This window comes from Rana temporaria, chromosome 2 (assembly GCF_905171775.1).
Source record: "Rana temporaria chromosome 2, aRanTem1.1, whole genome shotgun sequence".
Lineage (NCBI taxonomy): Eukaryota > Metazoa > Chordata > Amphibia > Anura > Ranidae > Rana > Rana temporaria.
The window spans coordinates 465,809,101-465,834,855 of record NC_053490.1 but is presented as its reverse complement, the minus strand read 5'-3'; the positions used below and the strand labels follow the sequence as shown (position 1 = coordinate 465,834,855).

Here is a 25,755-nt window from a genome sequence, read left to right as displayed (position 1 = left end):
AAATGGGGGAGAGATAGCCATGTCAAGTGACGCTGGGCCCCATGGACCGTCCGGGGGTTGAACCCAGAGTGTGGCGCACGGAGGGCAGGCACCATACCGCAGAACCATAACCTCTCCAAGAATATGACAGTGCTCCGGGTAATTATGACATGTTATTCTACCGCGGGTCTGTTTTATCTATATATAGTAGGGTGACCAGACATCCCCAGTTTCAGGGGACAGTCCCCTGATTGAGGACACTGTCCCCGGACCAAGTCTGTCCCTGGTTTTGTCCCCAGATTGGATTTAATAGGGGGCAGGGGTAATTTCAAAGACAATCAGTGCAGAATTAAAATAAAAACTAGTGAAGAACTACAGGTCCCAGGATGTACCGGTAAAAACCATGGGGGGGGCACAATTTTTTTTTATAAAAAGTTATCTTTTTTTAGGAAGGGGGGTGGGGGGTGTCCCTGAATGGCAGTTTGGAAATGTGGTCACCCTAGTCATATGACGCGAACAGGATAACAGAGACGGCGAGGGGCGCGCAGTGTGGCGAACGGAGGTGCGGTGTGTTACTCCAATCGTGGTATGGAGCCTCTGACAGAGGCTTCTTACCACATGATCAGCTGTGACCAATCACAGCTGATCATCGCGTGAACCAGGAAGTGCCATTTACCGGCTTTCCTCCGTTTACGCTGACAGGGAGAGCTGATCTGCGGCTCTCCCTTTTAGGGGGGGGGGTGGTCTGTGTTGATAATCAGGACATTGATTATCAGCACAGCAGGCGGCCTAGGGTGACCACGTGTCCCAGATTGCCCGGGACAGTCCCGCATTCTGCAGGTCTGTCCCGGGCACCTTCACTCTGGGACAATACAGTGTCCCGGAATGAAACTGACACAGGTCCCAGCATCAACCCCTCAGAGCTTAAGATGTAACACCCCCCCAAACTAGTGAAGAACTACAGGTCCCAGCATAGATCTGTGAAATCTATGGGGTCACACCCTTGGATCTCATGGGTTCATGCTGGGAGATTCAAAATTGGGGGGGATGGGGGTCACATCTTTAGATATCATCGGTTCATGCTGGGATTTGTAGTCCTTTACTTTAGGGGGGTGTGACCTCCCCAAAGTTAAGGACTACAGGTCCTAGCATGACCCCCCCCCCCCCCAGAGCTGAAGATGCGACCCCCTCCCCCAACTAGTGAAGAACAACAGGTCCCAGGATGAACCGGTAAAAACCATGGGGGGGGGGTCACAATGTTTTTTTATAAAAAGTTATCTTTTTTTAGAAAGGGGGGGGGGGGTGTCCCTGTATGGCAGTTTGGAAATGTGGTCACCCTAACTATAAGTCATGGATACAAACATGTGGAAAAGGCCTCTGAAAAACCCATCTACGCTTGCATCGACACCAGACCTTGCTGGCCCTCTGAAAAGTGATCGCTCTTCAGAGGGCAGGTGACAGGTAGATAGGAGACAAAGAAAGGCGATTGCAGAAAAATTACCCTGTGGTCCATGGAGTATGCACCCCCCCCCCTTTTTTTTTTTGTCGACATGTCACCACCTCTTTTAGGCACTTTGCTACCCGCCCATTGTCATATGACGTCCACAGATGGGATCTCCCTGGGCTTCCCGGCCGCCTGGGGGGTGGGCGCGGCATCGCTCGGGACCCGGTGTCCGGCGGCCGCGATGTCCGCCGGGCACCCACCTGCCATTGCCCACAATCACGGCAGGACCATGGATCTGTGTGTGTAAACATATACATCCACAGTCCTGTCAGGTGAGGAGACACCGATATGTGTTCCCAGTACTACAGAGGAACACACATCGGTCTCCTCCCCTTGTGAGTCCCCTCCCCCTACAGATAAAATCACTCACTAGGCAACATATTTAACCCCCTGCTGTTAACCCCTTCCCTGCCAGTCACATTTACACAGTAATCAGTGCAGTTTTATAGCACTAATCGCTGTATAAATGTGAATGGTCCCAAAAATGTCACGGTCACAATAAAAACCGCAGATGGCCGCCATTACTAGTAAAAAAACAAAAAAACAATTCAATAAATCTGTCCCCTATTTTGTAGACGCTATTACTTTTGCGCAGACCAATCAATGTACGCTTATTGCGATTTTTTTTTTTTACTAAAAGTATGTAGCAGAATACCTATCGGCCTAAACTGTGTAAAACAAAAATGTTTCTAGATTTTTTGGGGGGGATATTTGTTGTAGGAAAAAGCAAAAAATCAAATGATTGATATTTTTTTCAAAATGGTGGCTCTATCTTTTTTTATAGCGCAAAAAAATGATCCAATAGCACTGAAAGAAAGGTGTATTTGGGTGTAAAAAAAGGAGGTGAATTTTGTTTTGGGAGCCACGTGGCACGAGCGCGCAATTGTTGTTGTGCGTATTTTTGTTGTGAAAAGGTGTGATTAAGTAGTATTTTGTGTAAGTATTGTGAATTTGGGCAAAAGAACCCAAAAAAGGGTAGATTTGAGGTTTAAAATGGGGGAGAGATGGCCACGTCAAGTGACGCTGGGCCCCATGGACCGACCGGGGCTTGAACCCAGAGTGTGGCGCACGGAGGGCAGGCACCATACCGCAGAACCATAACCTCTCCAAGAATATGACAGTGCTCCGGGTAATTATGACATGTTATTGTACCGTGAGTCTGTTTTATCTATATATAGTAGGGTGAGCAGACATCCCCAGTTTCAGGGGACAGTCCCCTGATTGAGGACACTGTCCCCGGACCAAGTCTGTCCCTGGTTTTGTCCCCAGATTGGATTTAATAGGGGGCAGGGGTAATTTCAAAGACAATCAGTGCAGAATTAAAATAAAAACTAGTGAAGAACTACAGGTCCCAGGATGTACCGGTAAAAACCATGGGGGGGGCACAATTTTTTTTTATAAAAAGTTATCTTTTTTTAGGAAGGGGGGTGGGGGGTGTCCCTGAATGGCAGTTTGGAAATGTGGTCACCCTAGTCATATGACGCGAACAGGATAACAGAGACGGCGAGGGGCGCGCAGTGTGGCGAACGGAGGTGCGGTGTGTTACTCCAATCGTGGTATGGAGCCTCTGACAGAGGCTTCTTACCACATGATCAGCTGTGACCAATCACAGCTGATCATCGCGTGAACCAGGAAGTGCCATTTACCGGCTTTCCTCCGTTTACGCTGACAGGGAGAGCTGATCTGCGGCTCTCCCTTTTAGGGGGGGGGGGGGGTCTGTGTTGATAATCAGGACATTGATTATCAGCACAGCAGGCCTAGGGTGACCACGTGTCCCAGATTGCCCGGGACAGTCCCGCATTCTGCAGGTCTGTCCCGGGCACCTTCACTCTGGGACAATACAGTGTCCCGGAATGAAACTGACACAGGTCCCAGCATCAACCCCTCAGAGCTTAAGATGTAACACCCCCCCCAAACTAGTGAAGAACTACAGGTCCCAGCATAGATCTGTGAAATCTATGGGGTCACACCCTTAGATCTCATGGGTTCATGCTGGGAGATTCAAAATTGGGGGGGATGGGGGTCACATCTTTAGATATCATCGGTTCATGCTGGGATTTGTAGTCCTTTACTTTAGGGGGGTGTGACCTCCCCAAAGTTAAGGACTACAGGTCCTAGCATGACCCCCCCCCCCAGAGCTGAAGATGCGACCCCCTCCCCCAACTAGTGAAGAACAACAGGTCCCAGGATGAACCGGTAAAAACCATGGGGGGGGGGGTCACAATGTTTTTTTATAAAAAGTTATCTTTTTTTTAGAAAGGGGGGGGGGGGGGGGTCCCTGTATGGCAGTTTGGAAATGTGGTCACCCTAACTATAAGTCATGGATACAAACATGTGGAAAAGGCCTCTGAAAAACCCATCTACGCTTGCATCGACACCAGACCTTGCTGGCCCTCTGAAAAGTGATCGCTCTTCAGAGGGCAGGTGACAGGTAGATAGGAGACAAAGAAAGGCGATTGCAGAAAAATTACCCTGTGGTCCATGGAGTATGCACCCCCCCCCCTTTTTTTTTTTGTCGACATGTCACCACCTCTTTTAGGCACTTTCCTACCCGCCCATTGTCATATGACGTCCACAGATGGGATCTCCCTGGGCTTCCCGGCCGCCTGGGGGGTGGGCGCGGCATCGCTCGGGACCCGGTGTCCGGCGGCCGCGATGTCCGCCGGGCACCCAAATGTCATTGCCCACAATCACGGCAGGACCATGGATCTGTGTGTGTAAACATATACATCCACAGTCCTGTCAGGTGAGGAGACACCGATATGTGTTCCCAGTACTACAGAGGAACACACACATCGGTCTCCTCCCCTTGTGAGTCCCCTCCCCCTACAGATAAAATCACTCACTAGGCAACATATTTAACCCCCTGCTGTTAACCCCTTCCCTGCCAGTCACATTTACACAGTAATCAGTGCAGTTTTATAGCACTAATCGCTGTATAAATGTGAATGGTCCCAAAAATGTCACGGTCACAATAAAAACCGCAGATGGCCGCCATTACTAGTAAAAAAAAAAAAAAACAATTCAATAAATCTGTCCCCTATTTTGTAGACGCTATTACTTTTGCGCAGACCAATCAATGTACGCTTATTGCGATTTTTTTTTTTTTACTAAAAGTATGTAGCAGAATACCTATCGGCCTAAACTGTGTAAAACAAAAATGTTTCTAGATTTTTTGGGGGGGATATTTGTTGTAGGAAAAAGCAAAAAATCAAATGATTGATATTTTTTTCAAAATGGTGGCTCTATCTTTTTTTATAGCGCAAAAAAATGATCCAATAGCACTAAAAGAAAGGTGTATTTGGGTGTAAAAAAAGGAGGTGAATTTTGTTTGGGAGCCACGTGGCACGAGCGCGCAATTGATGTTGTGCGTATTTTTGTTGTGAAAAGGTGTGATTTAGTAGTATTTTGTGTAAGTATTGTGAATTTGGGCAAAAAACCCCAAAAAAGGGTAGATTTGAGGTTTAAAATGGGGGAGAGATGGCCACGTCAAGTGACGCTGGGCCCCATGGACCGTCCGGGGGTTGAACCCAGAGTGTGGCGCACGGAGGGCAGGCACCATACCGCAGAACCATAACCTCTCCAAGAATATGACAGTGCTCCGGGTAATTATGACATGTTATTGTACGGCGAGTCTGTTTTATCTATATATAGTAGGGTGACCAGACATCCCCAGTTTCAGGGGACAGTCCCCTGATTGAGGACACTGTCCCCGGACCAAGTCTGTCCCTGGTTTTGTCCCCAGATTGGATTTAATAGGGGGCAGGGGTAATTTCAAAGACAATCAGTGCAGAATTAAAATAAAAACTAGTGAAGAACTACAGGTCCCAGGATGTACCGGTAAAAACCATGGGGGGGGGGCACAATTTTTTTTTATAAAAAGTTATCTTTTTTTAGGAAGGGGGGGGGGGGGGGTGTCCCTGAATGGCAGTTTGGAAATGTGGTCACCCTAGTCATATGACGCGAACAGGATAACAGAGACGGCGAGGGGCGCGCAGTGTGGCGAACGGAGGTGCGGTGTGTTACTCCAATCGTGGTATGGAGCCTCTGACAGAGGCTTCTTACCACATGATCAGCTGTGACCAATCACAGCTGATCATCGCGTGAACCAGGAAGTGCCATTTACCGGCTTTCCTCCGTTTACGCTGACAGGGAGAGCTGATCTGCGGCTCTCCCTTTTAGGGGGGGGGGGGGTCTGTGTTGATAATCAGGACATTGATTATCAGCACAGCAGGCCTAGGGTGACCACGTGTCCCGGATTGCCCGGGACAGTCCCGCATTCTGCAGGTCTGTCCCGGGCACCTTCACTCTGGGACAATACAGTGTCCCGGAATGAAACTGACACAGGTCCCAGCATCAACCCCTCAGAGCTTAAGATGTAACACCCCCCCAAACTAGTGAAGAACTACAGGTCCCAGCATAGATCTGTGAAATCTATGGGGTCACACCCTTAGATCTCATGGGTTCATGCTGGGAGATTCAAAATTGGGGGGGATGGGGGTCACATCTTTAGATATCATCGGTTCATGCTGGGATTTGTAGTCCTTTACTTTAGGGGGGTGTGACCTCCCCAAAGTTAAGGACTACAGGTCCTAGCATGACCCCCCCCCCCAGAGCTGAAGATGCGACCCCCTCCCCCAACTAGTGAAGAACAACAGGTCCCAGGATGAACCGGTAAAAACCATGGGGGGGGGGGGCACAATGTTTTTTTATAAAAAGTTATCTTTTTTTAGAAAGGGGGGGGGGGGGGGGTCCCTGTATGGCAGTTTGGAAATGTGGTCACCCTAACTATAAGTCATGGATACAAACATGTGGAAAAGGCCTCTGAAAAACCCATCTACGCTTGCACCGACACCAGACCTTGCTGGCCCTCTGAAAAGTGATCGCTCTTCAGAGGGCAGGTGACAGGTAGATAGGAGACAAAGAAAGGCGATTGCAGAAAAATTACCCTGTGGTCCATGGAGTATGCACCCCCCCCCCTTTTTTTTTTTGTCGACATGTCACCACCTCTTTTAGGCACTTTCCTACCCGCCCATTGTCATATGACGTCCACAGATGGGATCTCCCTGGGCTTCCCGGCCGCCTGGGGGGTGGGCGCGGCATCGCTCGGGACCCGGTGTCCGGCGGCCGCGATGTCCGCCGGGCACCCACCTGCCATTGCCCACAATCACGGCAGGACCATGGATCTGTGTGTGTAAACATATCCATCCACAGTCCTGTCAGGTGAGGAGACACCGATATGTGTTCCCAGTACTACAGAGGAACACACACATCGGTCTCCTCCCCTTGTGAGTCCCCTCCCCCTACAGATAAAATCACTCACTAGGCAACATATTTAACCCCCTGCTGTTAACCCCTTCCCTGCCAGTCACATTTACACAGTAATCAGTGCAGTTTCATAGCACTAATCGCTGTATAAATGTGAATGGTCCCAAAAATGTCACGGTCACAATAAAAACCGCAGATGGCCGCCATTACTAGTAAAAAAAAACAAAAAAACAATTCAATAAATCTATCCCCTATTTTGTAGACGCTATTACTTTTGCGCAGACCAATCAATGTACGCTTATTGCGATTTTTTTTTTAACTAAAAGTATGTAGCAGAATACCTATCGGCCTAAACTGTGTAAAACAAAAATGTTTCTAGATTTTTTGGGGGGGATATTTGTTGTAGGAAAAAGCAACAAATAAAATGATTGATATTTTTTCCAAAATGGTGGCTCTATCTTTTTTTATAGCGCAAAAAAATGATCCAATAGCACTAAAAGAAAGGTGTATTTGGGTGTAAAAAAAGGAGGTGAATTTTGTTTGTGAGCCACGTGGCACGAGCGCGCAATTGATGTTGTGCGTATTTTTGTTGTGAAAAGGTGTGATTTAGTAGTATTTTGTGTAAGTATTGTGAATTTGGGCAAAAAACCCCAAAAAAGGGTAGATTTGAGGTTTAAAATGGGGGAGAGATGGCCACGTCAAGTGACGCTGGGCCCCATGGACCGTCCGGGGGTTGAACCCAGAGTGTGGCGCACGGAGGGCAGGCACCATACCGCAGAACCATAACCTCTCCAAGAATATGACAGTGCTCCGGGTAATTATGACATGTTATTGTACCGTGAGTCTGTTTTATCTATATATAGTAGGGTGAGCAGACATCCCCAGTTTCAGGGGACAGTCCCCTGATTGAGGACACTGTCCCCGGACCAAGTCTGTCCCTGGTTTTGTCCCCAGATTGGATTTAATAGGGGGCAGGGGTAATTTCAAAGACAATCAGTGCAGAATTAAAATAAAAACTAGTGAAGAACTACAGGTCCCAGGATGTACCGGTAAAAACCATGAGGGGGGGGGGTTACAATTTTTTTTTATAAAAAGTTATCTTTTTTTAGGAAGGGGGGGGGGTGTCCCTGAATGGCAGTTTGGAAATGTGGTCACCCTAGTCATATGACGCAAACAGGATAACAGAGACGGCGAGGGGCGCGCAGTGTGGCGAACGGAGGTGCGGTGTGTTACTCCAATCGTGGTATGGAGCCTCTGACAGAGGCTTCTTACCACATGATCAGCTGTGACCAATCACAGCTGATCATCGCGTGAACCAGGAAGTGCCATTTACCGGCTTTCCTCCGTTTACGCTGACAGGGAGAGCTGATCTGCAGCTCTCCCTTTTAGGGGGGGGGGGGGGGGGTCTGTGTTGATAATCAGGACATTGATTATCAGCACAGCAGGCCTAGGGTGACCACGTGTCCCGGATTGCCCGGGACAGTCCCGCATTCTGCAGGTCTGTCCCGGGCACCTTCACTCTGGGACAATACAGTGTCCCGGAATGAAACTGACACAGGTCCCAGCATCAACCCCTCAGAGCTTAAGATGTAACACCCCCCCAAACTAGTGAAGAACTACAGGTCCCAGCATAGATCTGTGAAATCTATGGGGTCACACCCTTGGATCTCATGGGTTCATGCTGGGAGATTCAAAATTGGGGGGGATGGGGGTCACATCTTTAGATATCATCGGTTCATGCTGGGATTTGTAGTCCTTTACTTTAGGGGGGTGTGACCTCCCCAAAGTTAAGGACTACAGGTCCTAGCATGACCCCCCCCCCCCCCGAGCTGAAGATGTGAGACCCCCTGCCCCCCAAAGAGTGAAGAACTACAGGTCCCAGCATACACCTGTGAAATCTATGAGATCACACCCTTAGATCTCAGGGGTTTCATGCTGGGTGTTGTAGTCCTTCAAATTGGGGGGGGGGGGGGTCACATCTTTGTATTTTAGGAGTTCATGCTGGGACTCGTAGTCCTTCACTTTTGGGGGGAATGTGACCCCCAAAAGTGAAGGACTACAGGTCCCACCATGAACCCCTCAGAGCTGAAGATGCGACCCCCCCCCAACTAGTGAAGAACTACAGGTCCCAGGATGAACCGGTAAAAACCATGGGGGGGGGGTCACAATGTTTTTTTTATAAAAAGTTATATTTTTTTAGAAAGGGGGGGGGGTGTCCCTGTATGGCAGTTTGGAAATCTGGTCACCCTACGGTAAATGGCACTTCCTGGTTCACGCGATGATCAGCTGTGATTGGTCACAGCTGATCATGTGGTAAGAAGCCTCTGTCAGAGGCTCCATACCACGATTGGAGCAACACACCGCACCTCCGTTCGCCACACTGCGCGCCCCTCGCCGTCTCTGTTATCCTGTTCGCGTCATATGACTAGGGTGACCACATTTCCAAACTGCCATTCAGGGACACCCCCCCCCCTTCCTAAAAAAAGATAACTTTTTATAAAAAAAAATTGTGCCCCCCCCCCCCCCCCATGGTTTTTACCGGTACATCCTGGGACCTGTAGTTCTTCACTAGTTTTTATTTTAATTCTGCACTGATTGTCTTTGAAATTACCCCTGCCCCCTATTAAATCCAATCTGGGGACAAAACCAGGGACAGACTTGGTCCGGGGACAGTGTCCTCAATCAGGGGACTGTCCCCTGAAACTGGGGATGTCTGGTCACCCTACGCTATGGGGCCCGCAGCCGAGTGAGGATCAGGGGGGCCCGGTGAAGGGAAGAGAGAGGAGAGGAAGAGGCGAGCTGAGGGCCCCTGGCCACTAGGGGGCCCCATCAGGGTTGCCAGCCTTGGTAAAAGCAGGGACAGTTTGTCGAATCAGTGTTTGGAATCACTGAAATGGCCACTACCGACATAATTTTGATGTACAAATCTCTAGATTGTAGCTGCCCCACCTCTTCACTGCCTTCTCAGCCAATGGGAGCACAGTGTACACGCCCCCTTCTCCAGCGCGGCTTTTTTGACATACGAGCAGGAGAAGATGCCGACTGCTGGAGAGATGAGAGGGAGGAGGGGACAGCCTGCAGTGTGGGGTGGATTGCTGCCTCATAAAAGGTAAGCTGGAAGAATTGTATTATCAGTGCTTACCTATCCTGGTGAGGAGGGGGGAGGCTGTGTAGCAGCAGGGCTCCTCTTGCTGTTAGATGGTTTTTCTGTGTGTGAGAAGTGCCATGCTTCTGGGAGAAGGATGTGCTGCACTTCTCCAATCTCTGCTACATCTCCCTACTCATCACCTGCCCACCAATACACAGGCACAGCCTCCTCTCCTGTATTACCACATGTGAGCTGCTGGGGCACTACAAGTACCAGCATGGCAGAAGGGGCAGCAGCAGTGTGTTCTATCAGGATGATTTTTGGAAAAAAAGTGCTGGTGTTGCTGCCCCTTCTGCCATGCTGGTACTTGTAGTGCCCCAGCAGCTCACATGTGGTAATACAGGAGAGGAGGCTGTGCCTGTGTATTGGTGGGCAGGTGATGAGTAGGGAGATGTAGCAGAGATTGGAGAAGTTCAGCACATCCTTCTCCCAGAAGCATGGCACTTCTCACTATATATATATATATATACACACTGTGTATGTATACAGTGCATGTGTGTGTATACCAGGGGGCGGTCCATCCATTAAGGGCACCACCCCCTCTATGTAGAATGTATAGATTCATGCATTGCATGAATCTATCCATGGCCACCCCCAATTCAGGTGTCCATCCCCTTTTAGGACGCTGGGTGCCTAAATTGCAGGGGGGGGTTTGAAGCACCTGATTAGAGCCCTAGGCTCTAATAGGCTTCACATTAGGGTGGGCTTGGAGCGCAGAGCACTCAGAGCCCATCCAGGTGGGTTTAGAAATGCAAATTAATGTTTGCTTTTCTAACAATGAACCGGCTCTCCGCCAATCAGGAAGTGTGGGTCTGATACCCATCATGTGATTGGTTGAAAGGACAGGCGCTCCTATTGGACGCCTAGCAGGAGAAAAGAATTGGTGCAGGGAGTAAGCAGCTCGGCGCTGCCCGTCCCACATCTCACCGCCGTCACCCACTGCCTGACCTGCCACCATGGGGCAAGTGTCGGTCAGACAACAGGGGGGGGGGGGGGGTGCTGAGGGTCACAGTGGCTGCATTTAATGGCACGGTGGCTGCATCTGTGCCCCATCAATTGCAGCCAACTGTGCCCCATGTGGGGGGGGGGGCTGAGGGTCACAGTGGCTGCATTTGATGGGGCACAGTTGGCTGCATTTGATGGGGCACAGTTGGCTGCATTTGATGGGGCACAGTTGGCTGCATTTGATGGGGCACAGTTGGCTGCATTAGATGGGGCACAGTTGGCTGCATTAGATGGGGCACAGTTGGCTGCATTAGATGGGGCAAAGTTGGCTGCATTAGATGGGGCACAGTGGGCTGCATTTGATGGAACACAGTTGGCTGCATTTGATGGAACACAGTTGGCTGCATTTGATGGGGCACTGTGGCTGCATTTAATGGGGCACTGTGGCTGCATTTGATGGGGCACAGTGAGGCTGCAATTGTTTGCCCATGAGAGGCTTCTGGTGAATTTAGTGGGTCACCAACTCTGAGCCACTCAGCATGTCACGGAGCTTGGTGCCTCTCCGCATGGGTTTGCCCACATTCATGTTGCATCAAAAAAAAGATGGCGGCCATCTCTAAGCCTGGGGGCCCCATAATCTCCTATTGCCCGGGGGCCCCATGAGTTGTCAGTCCGCCCCTGGCTGTCCGTATCAGCAGAGAGCGGAATTGCCCGCTGTAATAGCTTTCATTAGAACTTCCAGTGTTCCCGGGGCTCATGTCACATAGCTCCACCTCTTGGTCCGGCACCTTTGATCGACAGATTGTCGGACATGTGACGTCATCAAAGGCGTTGGGCTAAGAGGTGGGGCTATGTGACGATGAGCCCCGGGAAGACGGGAAATTCAAATGAAAGCTATTATAGCGGCCAATCCCGCTCTCTGCTGATCCGGCCGGCTTGCCTCTTCCTCTGCACAGGTGAGGCTGTATTGGGCACAGGCAATGCTGTATTGGGCACAGGTCACGCTATATGGGGCACAGGCAGTTCAGACTGTATTGGGTACAGGCAGGCCAGGCTGTATTGGGCACAGGTCATGCTGCATTGGGCACAGGCAATGCTGTATTGGGCACAGGTCACGCTGTATGGGGCACAGGCAGGCCAGGCTGTATTGGGCACAGGCAGGCCAGGCTGTATTGGACACAGGCAGGCCAGGCTGTATTGGGCACAGGCAACGCTGTATGGGGCACAGGCAGGCCAGGCTGTATTGGGCACAGGCAGGCCAGGCTGTATTGGGCACAGGCAACGCTGTATGGGGCACAGGTCACGCTGCATGGGGCACAGGTCACGCTGCATGGCGCACAGGTCACGCTGCATGGCGCACAGGTCACGCTGCATGGCGCACAGGTCACGCTGCATGGGGCACAGGTCACGCTGCATGGGGCACAGGTCATTCTGCATTGGGCACAGGTCACGCTGTGTATGGGGCACAGGTCACGCTGTATGGGGCACAGGTCACGCTGCATTGGGCACAGGTCACGCTGCATTGGGCACAGGTCACGCTGCATTGGGCACAGGTCACGCTGTATGGGGCACAGGTCACGCTGCATTGACCCTGGGGCGGCTCTGGGGGGCCCCATACAACATTTTGCTATGGGGCCCTGTGATTTCTAGTTACGCCCCTGTATACGGTATATGGTTTGATCTATAGTAAGATACATAACTCCACCCAACATCCTGACTGTGCTGCCCCAATAGGGGCATAGAATATGAGATGCATAGCCTCAGTTAATATTAGCATTGTTATATAGATTAGAGTTTATATAGTGTGGTTTGCCTACTATTTTCTCATAGCTAAATATATGTGTTATCCTATGCTGCCATCTAGTGGCCTTTGTTGCATGCACATGTTTATGTGATTCTTTGAGTTACCACATATTTTCACTGTATGTATGCCCCTCCCTGCTTCCTGTGTGGAGTACTTCCTGTGTCATCTCTTCAGCCAGCAAGCCACATGTAGAAGGACACTCATGTACTCTGCCCAGGGTAGGAAAGGCATCATCTTTTGACCGTACAATACTATCACCATTCATCTGCTGTTCCTGTTATCTGCTGTAACCCCTGAAGTTAAAGAATAAACACCTCTTTTGAATGAATCGGTATTGACGAGTTCAGCTGTCTGACAAGGATTGTCCACAGTGAGTATATCTGCTTATACAGGCCAGGCATAGAGGTCTCAGCAAGGGATATATCGCTATCACAACAATCGGAGTCAGAATAGTCAAAAGATGCATAGAATTCTTACAGCATGCTGTGTATATGTGTGTGCCTAATCTGCAATCAAGCTCAGTGCCAGCCGCCATCTTGTGAAAGCACATGGTCGCACAAGCTTACTGCGCTTCATGCGAATGTTGAAAGCTGTTTCTCTAATTGAACTGTGTTACCCCACCTGTCTAAGCTGCTGTTCGTCTTCTTAAAGAGACAGTACCATTTTTTACAAAACCGTGAGAAATGTCTAGACAAGGCTCTGAACACTCTTTTACGGCTGAACCAACGCAGATTCATCATGCCTCTGAACCCGCAGACGTACAGGGAGCAGACTCTGCAGATATTGCTGAACAGAGTGTAAGACCCAAGCGTACAATAAAACCAATACAGAAACTCAGAGAAAACTATGAATACACTAGAGATAAGTTCTCCAGCAAGCTATCGGACTTCTGGGACAGAACTTCACACTGCATGTCAGTTTTGCCACACTTTAATGATCAACCGGCTGAACTAGGAGATTCTATAGTTCGCCTATCTGCTGCGTATGAACACTACCAACGGCTGTCTGCAAAATACACTGCTTTCTTGCAAGACTGTAATATAGAGGACTCTTCAGCAGAACTGACCAAGACTGATGCACTGAACCAACAAAGGGATCTCTTAGTGAAAAATGCTCAGTGTAAGGCAGAACTCCGCATTGCTCAACTGCAAGAGACCAGATCTCACAGATCAACATCAACCAAGCACACTGCACGTTCTTCTAGATCCTCTCGCTCCAGAAGTTCAACATTAAGCGACAAGCTAATAGAGGCCCGCGCTGATGCTGAATCCAAAAAAGCGCAAAGCTCCCTTGCTAAGAAAGAAGCAGAGATGAAGGCCCAAAGCAAAGCTCTTGAAGCCCAGAGCAAAACTCGCCAAGCAGAGATGGAAGCCCAAATAAAGATTCTGCAAATAGAGAAAGAGGAAGCAGGTGCGCTAGCAAGGCTGAAAGTCCTTGAACAAGCAATGGGTCAAAGTACTAATTCAGACTGTCTTATCCCAGCAGAACTGGAAGATCCAATTGATCGCACCAGTGATTATGTGCTAAAGCATAATGTTTACAAAGATACAGAGTCATCTCCTGTACCTCCTACTAACAACACTGTTCTGACTCTCAACTCAGGGACCTCCCAGCTCAAAATGCCTGAGTCTCCTCAAGTCCACAACGCCAGAGCATCTACGCAGCAAACCACATCAACTCCTGCCATCAACAAGGTGACTTCCAGCGACAAGCCGCAGCTCCAGCCACAGCCAGCAGAAGCCTTAAAGACTACACCAAAGTTAAGCGCTCATGCAACATCATTTCATCCTGGTAAACCTCACCTTTCTTCACCAGAGAACTTTCACACCCAAGGGGTTCCACAGATTACTTTGGCACCAAAGAGTGAGAGATCAGACTTGAATGACTTAGCCAGCTATATGGCACGCCGTGAGCTCATTATCACCAGCCTCTCAAGGTTTGATGACTGTCCAGAGAGCTACAGGGCCTGGAGATCAACCTTCAAGGCTGCTATTGCTAATTTCAACCTTAATAGCAAGGACGAACTTGATTTGCTCATAAGGTGGCTGGGGCCAGAATCTGCAAATCGTGTTAAAAGACTGAGGACAGTACATGTTGACCACCCAGATGCAGGTCTTGTTGCCACATGGGCAAGACTTGAGCAAGCCTATGGTAGCTCAGAAGCCATAGAAAGCGCTCTATTCAAGAGACTGCAAAACTTCCCAAAAATAGGGAACAAAGACTATCGCAAGCTCCAAGATCTAAGTGACCTCCTCATGGAGTTAGAGTTGGCAAAGACAGACCCACGTCTACCTGGTCTAAGCTTCCTGGACACTGCTCATGGTGTCAATCCAGTGGTGTCTAAACTGCCATATGGCCTGCAGGAGAGATGGGCGCAGCAGGGCTCAAGGTACAAAAGAGACTATAACGTATCCTTTCCTCCATTCTCATATTTTTGCAGGTTCATCAGTGAACAAGCCTGGATGAGAAATGATCCCAGCTTCAGCTTCAGTGAACCCAACTTGCCTGCTTCATCACCATCTCCAAGGTATGACAACACAGCAGCTAAACACAGAGACTTTCATAGAGCAATATCTGTTAAAAGGACAGACATCTCACCACCCGTATCCTCTCATGCATACCAGAGTAATTCGGGTGACAAAGATCCTAATCGTCAGTGCCCTATTCACAAGAAGCCTCACCCTCTTAAGAAATGCCGAGAGCTGAGAGCAAAGACTTTACAAGAGCGCAGGGAGATTCTCCAGAAACTTGGAGTATGTTACAGGTGCTGTGCTTCTTATAGTCATTTTGCCAAGGACTGTAAAGTTGTCATCAAGTGCACAGAATGCAGCAGCGAAAGACATGTGACAGCTATGCATCCTACTCCACTTACAGACAGCCCACAGCAGCTACCTACCTCCACCCCTCTCTCAAATCATGGCGGGGAGCAACGAAGCCATGCTCTAGCCCAGGAGAATGTTTCTTCTTCATGCACAGAAGTCTGTGGAGAAGGTTTAGATCACAAGTGCTGTGCCAAGATATGCCTTGTTAAGGTATACCCAGAGGGTCAACCTGAAAAAGCTGCCAGGATGTATGCCATAATAGATGAACAGAGCAACAGATCCCTGGTCAAGCCTAAATTCTTTGAGATCTTTGGCATTGAGGGTCATGCCACACCGTATACTCTCAGAACCTGTTCTGGTCGCGTAGAGACTTTCGGCAGAAGGGTCGATGGGTTCATGGTGTCTCATATCGAAGGGAAAGAGGGCATACTCCTACCAACATTAGTCGAGTGTGACCAGATACCAGACGAAAGAGAAGAGATTCCTACTCCAGAGGTTGCATATCACCATCCTCACTTAAGGCACCTTGCTGATGAGATTCCCGCAATGGACATGAATGCTGAAATCTTAGTCTTGCTAGGAAGAGACATTCTTAGAGTACATAAGGTACGTGAGCAGTGTGATGGACCTGAGGATGCCCCTTATGCACAAAGACTTGATCTAGGCTGGGTAATAGTGGGCGATGTATGCTTGGATAGAATGTGTACATCATCTGAGATCCACTCCTTCAAAACTTACATGTTAGGAAATGGACGCGCATCCCACTTCAAAGAGTGCCCTCACCATTATGAAATAAAGGAGAAGCCTCTTGACATCATCCAAGTACCTGATGTCACTCCTATCCTTTGTGATGACAACCTAGGTACCACAGTGTTTTGTACCACAAGTGACGACAACAAAATAGCCTTGTCAGTTGAAGACAGAGAGTTCATCAAAATAATGGACAAAGAATTCTTCAAGGATGAGTCTAACAGCTGGGTTGCACCATTGCCTCTTCGTGCTGCAAGGGTCAAACTGCCAAACAATCGGGAACAGGCTTTATCCAGATTCAACTCACTTCAACGAACATTAAAGAACAGGCCTGAAATGAAGGACCATTTCATTACCTTTATGAAGAGGATCTTTGACAATGAGCATGCTGAGCCAGCTCCACCTCTTCAAATACACGATGAGTGCTGGTACCTACCCTTCTTCGGAGTGTACCATCCACGTAAGCCAAAACAAATTAGGGTAGTGTTCGACTCCAGTGCCAAGCATCAGGGCGTATCCCTGAACGATATTCTTCTCACTGGTCCTAACCTTACCAACAACCTTGTAGGTGTACTCATGAGGTTCAGAAGAGAGCCAGTTGCCATAACTGCGGACATTGAACAAATGTTTCATTGCTTTATTGTACGAGAAGACCATAGGAACTTCCTAAGGTTTCTGTGGCACCGTGACAACAACATGAACAATGAGATGATTGAATACCGCATGAAGGTTCATGTTTTCGGAAATAGCCCCTCACCTGCCGTCGCAACATACGGTTTACGAAGGACTGCTCTTGATGGAGAACAGGAGTATGGCGCAGATGCTCGACATTTCGTCGAGAGAGATTTCTATGTGGACGATGGACTTAAATCTTTACCTACAGCGGAAGAAGCCATAGACCTGCTCCAAAGGACACAAGTTATGCTTTCTGAGGCTAACCTCAGACTACACAAGATTGCCTCAAACAGTGTTGCTGTTATGAAAGCCTTTCAACCTGGCGATCATGCCACAGGGTTTAAAGACTTAAATCTGGGGATGGACATGCCACCTGTGCAGAGAAGTCTGGGCCTACGGTGGGACTTATTAAAGGACAGCTTCGGCTTTCAAGTCAGCTCTGCAGACAAACCATTTACCAGGCGTGGAGTTCTGTCAGTGGTGAACAGCCTATACGATCCAATGGGATTTGTGGCTCCCATCACCATACAAGGTAAATCCATACTTAGACAGCTCTCAGAGACTATCAAAGATTGGGATGCCCCACTACCAATAGACAAACTTTCAAGGTGGGAGTCCTGGAAACAGTCGTTACATGCCTTAGATGGAATCCGTATACCACGCTGCTACACTCCGACTTCCCTTGCTACCAGTCGGAGGAAAGAGCTGCACATCTTCTCAGATGCATCTACTGAGGCCATAGCGGCTGTTGCCTACCTCAAGGTAAGGGATTCGGCTAATCTAACCCATGTAGGGTTTCTGTTTGGGAAAGCTAAGTTAGCACCCAAGCCTGAACACACAATTCCTAGGCTTGAACTTTGTGGGACTGTGCTAGCTGTAGAGATTGCAGATTTCATACTGCGTGAGCTAGACATTCAGATAGATGACATCAAATTCTACACAGACAGCAAGGTTGTTCTGGGCTACATATACAACCAGACTAAACGTTTCTATGTCTATGTCAGCAACCGTGTAGAAAGAATAAGAAAATCATCTAAACCTGAACAATGGCATTATGTTCCATCTGAAATTAATCCTGCAGATCATGGCACCAGGCCAGTGTCTGCGAGTGCCTTCGTAAATTCTTCTTGGTTAACAGGTCCTGAATTCTTGTTGGCTGATCCAGAAGAAACCACGGCTGACGTCTTCAGTCTTCTAGAACCCGACAAAGATCCAGAGGTTCGTCCTGAAGTTAAAACCCTTGTCACCAGAACTGAACAAAGATGTGCCTTGGGCTGTCAACGCTTTGAACGTTTCTCCAAGTGGACAAGGCTGGTACGCACCACCGCAAGGTTAGTTCATATTGCACACTGCTTTCACACAAAGCTCACAGATGCTCACTGTCAAGGTTGGCACATGTGCCAAAAGCTTCTTTCTGCAAAAGACATTGCTGAAGCTGAACTGATCGTAATACGCAGTGTACAACAGGATGTCTTTGGCTCAGAAATCAGACGTATCCGTGACAAGGGGGACATTCCAAAAAACAGTCCAATTGCTAACCTGAACCCATTCATTGACAATGATGGCACGTTAAGGGTTGGTGGACGCCTAAACAAGGCTAAGTTCAGTGAGCAAGAACAGAATCCTCTCATTATACCTGCTCGCCATCACATCACCACTTTGCTCATACGGCACTACCATGAAAGGGTGAAACACCAAGGTAGACACTTCACAGAGGGAGCCATAAGAGTTGCAGGCCTTTGGATTATAGGGACTGTAAAGACTTTCATCAGACCTATAACGGAACTCATTTTGCTCTTGCCGTTTGGAGACTGAACTTACTTGGGTATGCTGTTGGATCCTACCTGTGACTTCGAGAAGGAAGTATCTGGAACTTTAGTTGTCACAACTTGAAGCCTTATATTACAGTTGTTGTATTATATGCATGTTCTCCATTATGTCTTTCAGGTTTTCAAGACATCAAGCAAATTGCGCTGTTGTTTATTTGCATAACTACCGTTGTATTATGTAAATAGTGGCATTATCATGCCAGACGGGGAGTGTGCTGCCCCAATAGGGGCATAGAATATGAGATGCATAGCCTCAGTTAATATTAGCATTGTTATATAGATTAGAGTTTATATAGTGTGGTTTGCCTACTATTTTCTCATAGCTAAATATATGTGTTATCCTATGCTGCCATCTAGTGGCCTTTGTTGCATGCACATGTTTATGTGATTCTTTGAGTTACCACATATTTTCACTGTATGTATGCCCCTCCCTGCTTCCTGTGTGGAGTACTTCCTGTGTCATCTCTTCAGCCAGCAAGCCACATGTAGAAGGACACTCATGTACTCTGCCCAGGGTAGGAAAGGCATCATCTTTTGACCGTACAATACTATCACCATTCATCTGCTGTTCCTGTTATCTGCTGTAACCCCTGAAGTTAAAGAATAAACACCTCTTTTGAATGAATCGGTATTGACGAGTTCAGCTGTCTGACAAGGATTGTCCACAGTGAGTATATCTGCTTATACAGGCCAGGCATAGAGGTCTCAGCAAGGGATATATCGCTATCACAACAATCGGAGTCAGAATACTGACACAGTATTTCTAAAATAGAAATACATACAGTGGAACCTCAGATTGCGAGTAACGTGGATAAATAGCGTTTTGCAATACCAGCAATTTTTTTTTTTAAATCCTGACTTGATTTGCGAGTGTTGTCTCGCAAAATGAGCAGGATTCTGGTCACATGCGGTATTGCATGCAATAGAAGTCAATGTGGAACGAATTATCTTCGTTTCCATTGACTTCTATGGGGAAACTCGCTTTGATATGCGAATGCTTTGGATTACAAGCATTTTCATGGAACTGATTATGCTTGTAATCCAAGGTTCCACTGTCCATAGCAAGATGGCTTCTCTGTCCTCTGCCAGAGATATACAGTAACCTTCAAAAACATCAAACATCATTACATTATAACATTTATATACATTTCATATATAGTTCAAAAACTTTTATCATTTAAAAAAAGATTAAACTCTAATGCCGTGTACAGACGGTCGTTTTTTGTGATGAAAAAAAAACGACGTTTTTGAAATTCAAAATGACCGTGTGTGGGGAAAACTTTGTTTTATGTCTTCTGAAAAACGCCACAAAAAAAAAATTCGAACATGCTCACATTTTTTGTGTCGTTTTTCAAAACGTCGTTTTTTGTTTCACAGAAATTGACCGTGTGTAGCAAAAAACGACGTTTAAAACGACGTTTTTAAACCCGCGCATGCCCAGAAGCTAGTTTCAATGGAAAAAAGTGGTGAAACGTAACCTCGCTTTGCTAGAGCATTGTGAAAAAATGATGGTGTGTAGGCAACGTCGTTTTTGAAAATGATGTTTCAAAAACGTCGTTTTATTTCATGATTTAAAATGTTGTTTTTTTTCATCACAAAAAACGACTGTCTGTACGCGGCATTAGGCCCGGATTCACAAAGCACTTAGGCTGACGTACGCCACGTAAGTGTAAATATGCGCCGTCGTATCTATGCGCCGGACTCTGAAAACAAGATACGCCTGAAAATAGGCTTCATCCGACCGACGTAACTTTCCTATGTCGGCGTATCGTGGGCGCATATTTACGCTGGACTTGGTGGCGCTCCCATTGATTTCCTATTCACATATGCTAATGAGGGAGATACGTCTATTTACGAACGCACTTGCGCCTGGCACATAATATACGCGGTTTACGTAAGTCGTAAGCCCGGCGTAAAGTTATTCCCCATATATGAGGCGCAACTCATGCAAACGTATGGACCAGGGAACACAGCCGTCGTATTTTACGTCGTTTACATAGTACGTGAATAGGGCTGGGCGTAGGTTACGTTCACGTCGTAGGCAGTCATCCGTCGTATCTTAGGGAGTAGTTCCGACGTGAGTCTGAGCATGCGCACTGGCATACGTCCACGGGATGGCGCATGCACCGTTCGTTTTAAGTACTTGTATGGCACTCGGCCCATCATTGGCATGGGGTCACGCCTCATTAGCATAGCTCATGCCCACTTCCACCTACGATGGCTTACGCCGAGGGAACCCAGCGCAGTTTGGGAGGCAAGTGCTTTGTGAATTCGGTGCTTGCCTCTATGCGCTGCTTCGGCGTAGCGTATATTAGATACGCTATGCCGGCATAAATATGCGCCGATGTATGTGAATCCGGGCCAATATCTCTAACAACTACTAGCCAGATTCTTAAAGACTTACGACGGCGTATCAGTAGATACGCCGTCGTAAGTCCGAATCTGCGCCGTCGTATCTTTAAGCGTATTCTCAAACTGAGATACACTTCTCTGTTGCTAAGATACGACCGGCGTAAGTCTCATACGCCGTTGTATCTTAGCTGCATATTTACGCTGGCCGCTAGCGGCGTGTACGTTGATTTACGCCTAGAATATGTAAATGAGCAAGATACGCCTATTCACGAACGTAGTTGCGCCTGATACGCTGTTTACGTAAGGCGTTTTTTCCGGCGTAAAGATAAACCACCAAAAAGATGGGGCAGCCCATGCAAGGTATGGACGTCGGAACAGCCGTTGAATTTTACGTTGTTTACGTAACCGTACGTGAATGGGGCTGGGCGTAGGTTACGTTCACGTCGAAAGCAAGGAGTATTTGCGACGTGATTCTGAGCATGCGCGCGCATGCGCTGTACCAACGGCCCTCATTTACATGGGGTCACGGGTAATTTACATGGAGCACGCCCCCTACTTGCCTATTTTGAATTAGGCGGGGTTACACCGGGCCATTTGCGCTACGCCAACGTAACTTAGGAGGCAAGTGCTTTGTGAATACAGTACTTGCCTCACTATGTTACGTCGGCGTAGTGCAAATGGGATGCGCTACGCCGGCATAAAGATACACGGCTCTACGTGAATCTGGCCATACATGTTTACTTTGGAATGAAATGTGTTAAATCTGAACTCAAGAAAGGTATAGAAGATACAAATTAATGGAGTTCTGTATTCACTAAAACATCCTTAACCACTTCCGGACCGCCGCATGTACATTTACGTCGGCAGAATGGCACGGACAGGCACATTGGCGTACCTGTACGTCCCTACCATGCGGCGGTTCCGTAGGCTTCGGGAGCGATCCGGGATGAGGGGGCGGCTATTCGTTTTCAGCCACCCCCTCGCGATCGCTCTCAGCCAATGCGCTCGCCCCCCCCGCCTCTTCCTGTGCTAAGTGTAAACACAGGAAGAGGGAAGTGATGTGCTCTCTCCTCGTGTCGGTCTTATCGTCCGACGCTGAGGAGAGAAGACATCACACAGTAAGTTGCACCTAACAGACCACTAACACCAGTACACACAGGCACACTTACCCCCCCCCCCAGTCACCGCCGATCCCCCCCCCCCCCCCCAGTCCCCTGTCACAGTGTGTCACTGAATGCAGTGATCATTTATTTTCTGATTACTGCATTTAGTGTCAGTGTGACAGAAAAAAGTGTTAGGGCAGTTAGTCTTAGGCCCCTTTAGGTCCAGGGTAGCCCCCTACCCCCCCCTAATAAAGGTTTAACCCCTTGATCACCGCCCTAGTTAACCCCTTCACCCCTATTGCCAGTGTCACTAAGCGATCGGTTTCTGATCGCTGTATTAGTGTCACTGTTGCCGCTAGGCAGTTAGTTTTTTTGAGGTTCGCCGCCAGGTTCTATAGCGTTAGGTACCCCCATAAATAAAGTTTTTAACCCCTGATTGCCCCTAGAGTTAATCCTTTCACCAGTGATCACCATATAAGTGTCACTGGTGACGCAGGTTAGCCAATTAGTTATTTAGGTTTTTAGAAAGCGTCGGGTACCCCCATATATTACCTAATAAAGGTTTTAACCCCCTGATTGCCCCCTAGTTAACCCTTTCACCAGTGATCACCGTATAAGTGTTACGGTTGACGCTGGTTAGTTAGTTTGCTGTTTATAGCATCAGGGCACCCGCCATATATAACCCAATAAAGGTTTAACCCCTTGATCGCCCGGCGGGTGATATCAATTAAATTGTAGCGTCAGTCAGGGTCTGCGTCGCGCCAGGCAGCTTTAGGTTAGTGCCAGTACCGCTTACACCCACTCGCAAAGCATACACCCCCCTTAGTGGTATAGTATCTGATCAGATCTATACTAGCGTACCCAGCGTACCCAAAAACGCATTGTTAGCGGAATCAGCCCAGATACCCGCTAGCACCTGCGTTTTGCCGCCCAACCCACCCAAGTGCAGTATCGATCGATCACTGTCACTTCAAAAACACAACACACATAACTGCAGCGTTCGCAGAGACAGGCCTGATCCCTGCGATCGCTAACATTTTTTTTCAAAGCATTTTCTACATTTTCCTTTCTATAGTCAGGTGCTTTTTTTACCTGTGAATCATCACCAGTGTACCACTAAATTTAGAGCCCAAAATGGCAAAGCGAATGTACAAATAGCACAAAAACCCCCCAAATGACCCCATTTTGGAAAGTAGACACCCCAAGCTATTTGCTGAGAGGCATGTTGAGTCCATGGAATATTTAATTTTTTTGCCCCAAGTGATTGAATAATGACCAAAAAAAAAAAATGTACAAAACATTGTCACTAAATTATATATTTCTCACACATGCCATGGTTATATGTGGAATTGCACCCCAAAATACATTCTGCTGCTTCTCCTGAGTACGGGGACTTTTTTGGAGCCTAGCCGCGTACGGGACCCCAAAAACCAATCACCGCCTTCCGGCTTTCTAAGGGTATAAATTTTTGATTTCACTCCTCACTACCTATCACAGTTTCGAAGGCCATAAAATGCCAAAATAGCGCAAAAAAAACGCAAATGACCCCATTTTGGAAAGTAGACACCCCAAGGAAACTGCTGAGAGGCATGTTGAGTCCATTGAATTTTTTTTTTTTGTCCAAAGTGATTGAATAATGACAAAAAAAATAAAAAATTCAAAAAGTTGTCACTAAATGATATATTGCTCACACATGCCATGGTTATATGTGGAGTTGCACCCTAAAATACATTCTGCTGCTTCTCCTGAGTACGGGGATACCACATGTTTGGGACTTTTTGGGAGCCTAGCCACGTATGGGGCCCCAAAAACCAAGCACCGCCTTCAGCATTTCTAAGGGAGCAAATTTTTGATTTCACTCCTCACTACCTATCACAGTTTCGAAGGCCATAAAATGCCAAAATAGCAGAAAACCCCCCCAAATGACCCCATTTTGGAAAGAAGACACCCCAAGCTATTTGCTGAGAGGCATGTTGAGTCCATGGAATATTTAATTTTTTTGCCCCAAGTGATTGAATAATGACCAAAAATGTACAAAACATTGTCACTAAATTATATATTTCTCACACATGCCATGGTTATATGTAGAAATTGCACCCCAAAATACATTCTGCTGCTTCTCCTGAGTACGGGGATACCACATGTGTGGGACTTTTTGGGAGCCTAGCCGCGTACGGGACCCCGAAAACCAATCACCACCTTCAAGATTTCTAAGGAAATTTTTTTTTTTGGTCATTATTCAATAACTTGGGGCAAAAAAATTAAATACTCCATGGACTCAACATGCCTCTCAGCAAATATCTTGGGGTGTCTTCTTTCCAAAATGGGGTCATTTGGGAGGGTTGTGTGCCATCTTGGCATTTTATGGCCTTCAAAACTGTGATAAGTAGTGAGGAGTGAAATCAAAAATTTACACCCTTAGAAAGCCTGAAGGCGGTGATTGGTTTTCGGGGCCCCGTACGCAGCTAGGCTCCCAAAAAGTCCCACACATGTGATATCCCCGTACTCGGGAGAAGCAGAAGAATGTATTTTGGGGTGCAATTCCACATATAACCATGGCATGTGTGAGCAATATATCATTTAGTGACAACTTTGTACAAAAAAAAAACAGTTTGTCATATTCCCGCAACTTGTGTCAAAATATAAAATATTCCATGGACTTGACATGCCTCTCAGCAAATAGCTTGGGGTGTCTACTTTCCAAAATGGGGTCATTTGGGGGGGTTTTGTGCTATTTTGGCATTTTATGGCCTTCGAAACTGTGATAGGTAGTGAGGAGTGAAATCAAAAATTTGCGCCCTTAGAAATGCTGAAGGCGGTGCTTGGTTTTTGGGGCCCCGTACGCGGCTAGGCTCCCAAAAAGTCCCACACATGTGGTATCCCCGTACTCAGGAGAAGCAGCAGAATGTATTTTGGGGTGCAATTCCACATATAACAATGGCATGTGTGAGCAATATATCATTTATTTATTTTTTTTGTCATTATTCAATCACTTGGGACCAAAAAAAAAAAAATATTCAATGCACTCAACATGCCTCTCAGCAGTTTCCTTGGGGTGTCTTCTTTCCAAAATGGGGTCATTTGGGGGGTTTTGTACTGCCCTGCCATTTTAGCACCTCAAGATATGAGATAGGCAGTCATAAAATTAAAGCTGTGTAAATTCCAGAAAATGTACCCTAGTTTGTAGACGCTATAACTTTTGCGAAAACCAATAAATATACGCTTATTGCGATTTTTTTTTTTACTAAAGACACGTGGCTGAATACATTTTGGCCTAAATGTTTGACTAAAATTTAGTTTATTCGATATTTTTTACTTTTTGTTATAAGAAAAATCATTTTTTTTCAAAATTTTCGGTCTTTTTCCGTTTATATCGCAAAAAATAAAAATCGCAGAGGCAATCAAATACCATCAAAAGAAAGCTCTATTTGTGGGAAGAAAAGGACGCAAATTTTGTTTCGGTACAACATTGCATGACCGTGCAATTACCAGTTAAAGCAGCGCAGTGCCAAATTGTAAAAACACCTTGGGTCTTTAGGCAGCATATTGGTCCGGTCCTTAAGTGGTTAAAGTGGA

General features: G+C 47.3%; 1 protein-coding gene and 1 long non-coding RNA gene across 2 annotated transcripts in view; one reads left to right on the top strand and one right to left on the bottom strand.

Moving 5' to 3' along the window:
• The window catches only part of VEGFD (vascular endothelial growth factor D), a 130,828-nt gene that overhangs the window by 59,944 nt on the left and 45,129 nt on the right, over positions 1-25,755 (bottom strand). The gene's annotated exons all lie outside the window — the stretch shown is intronic.
• Positions 9,693-25,755, top strand: part of LOC120927769 — a 37,834-nt gene continuing 21,771 nt past the window's right edge. The window contains exon 1 of the long non-coding RNA XR_005747126.1: positions 9,693-9,860. This is a non-coding gene — a long non-coding RNA (uncharacterized LOC120927769). The remainder of the gene's footprint in view (positions 9,861-25,755) is intronic.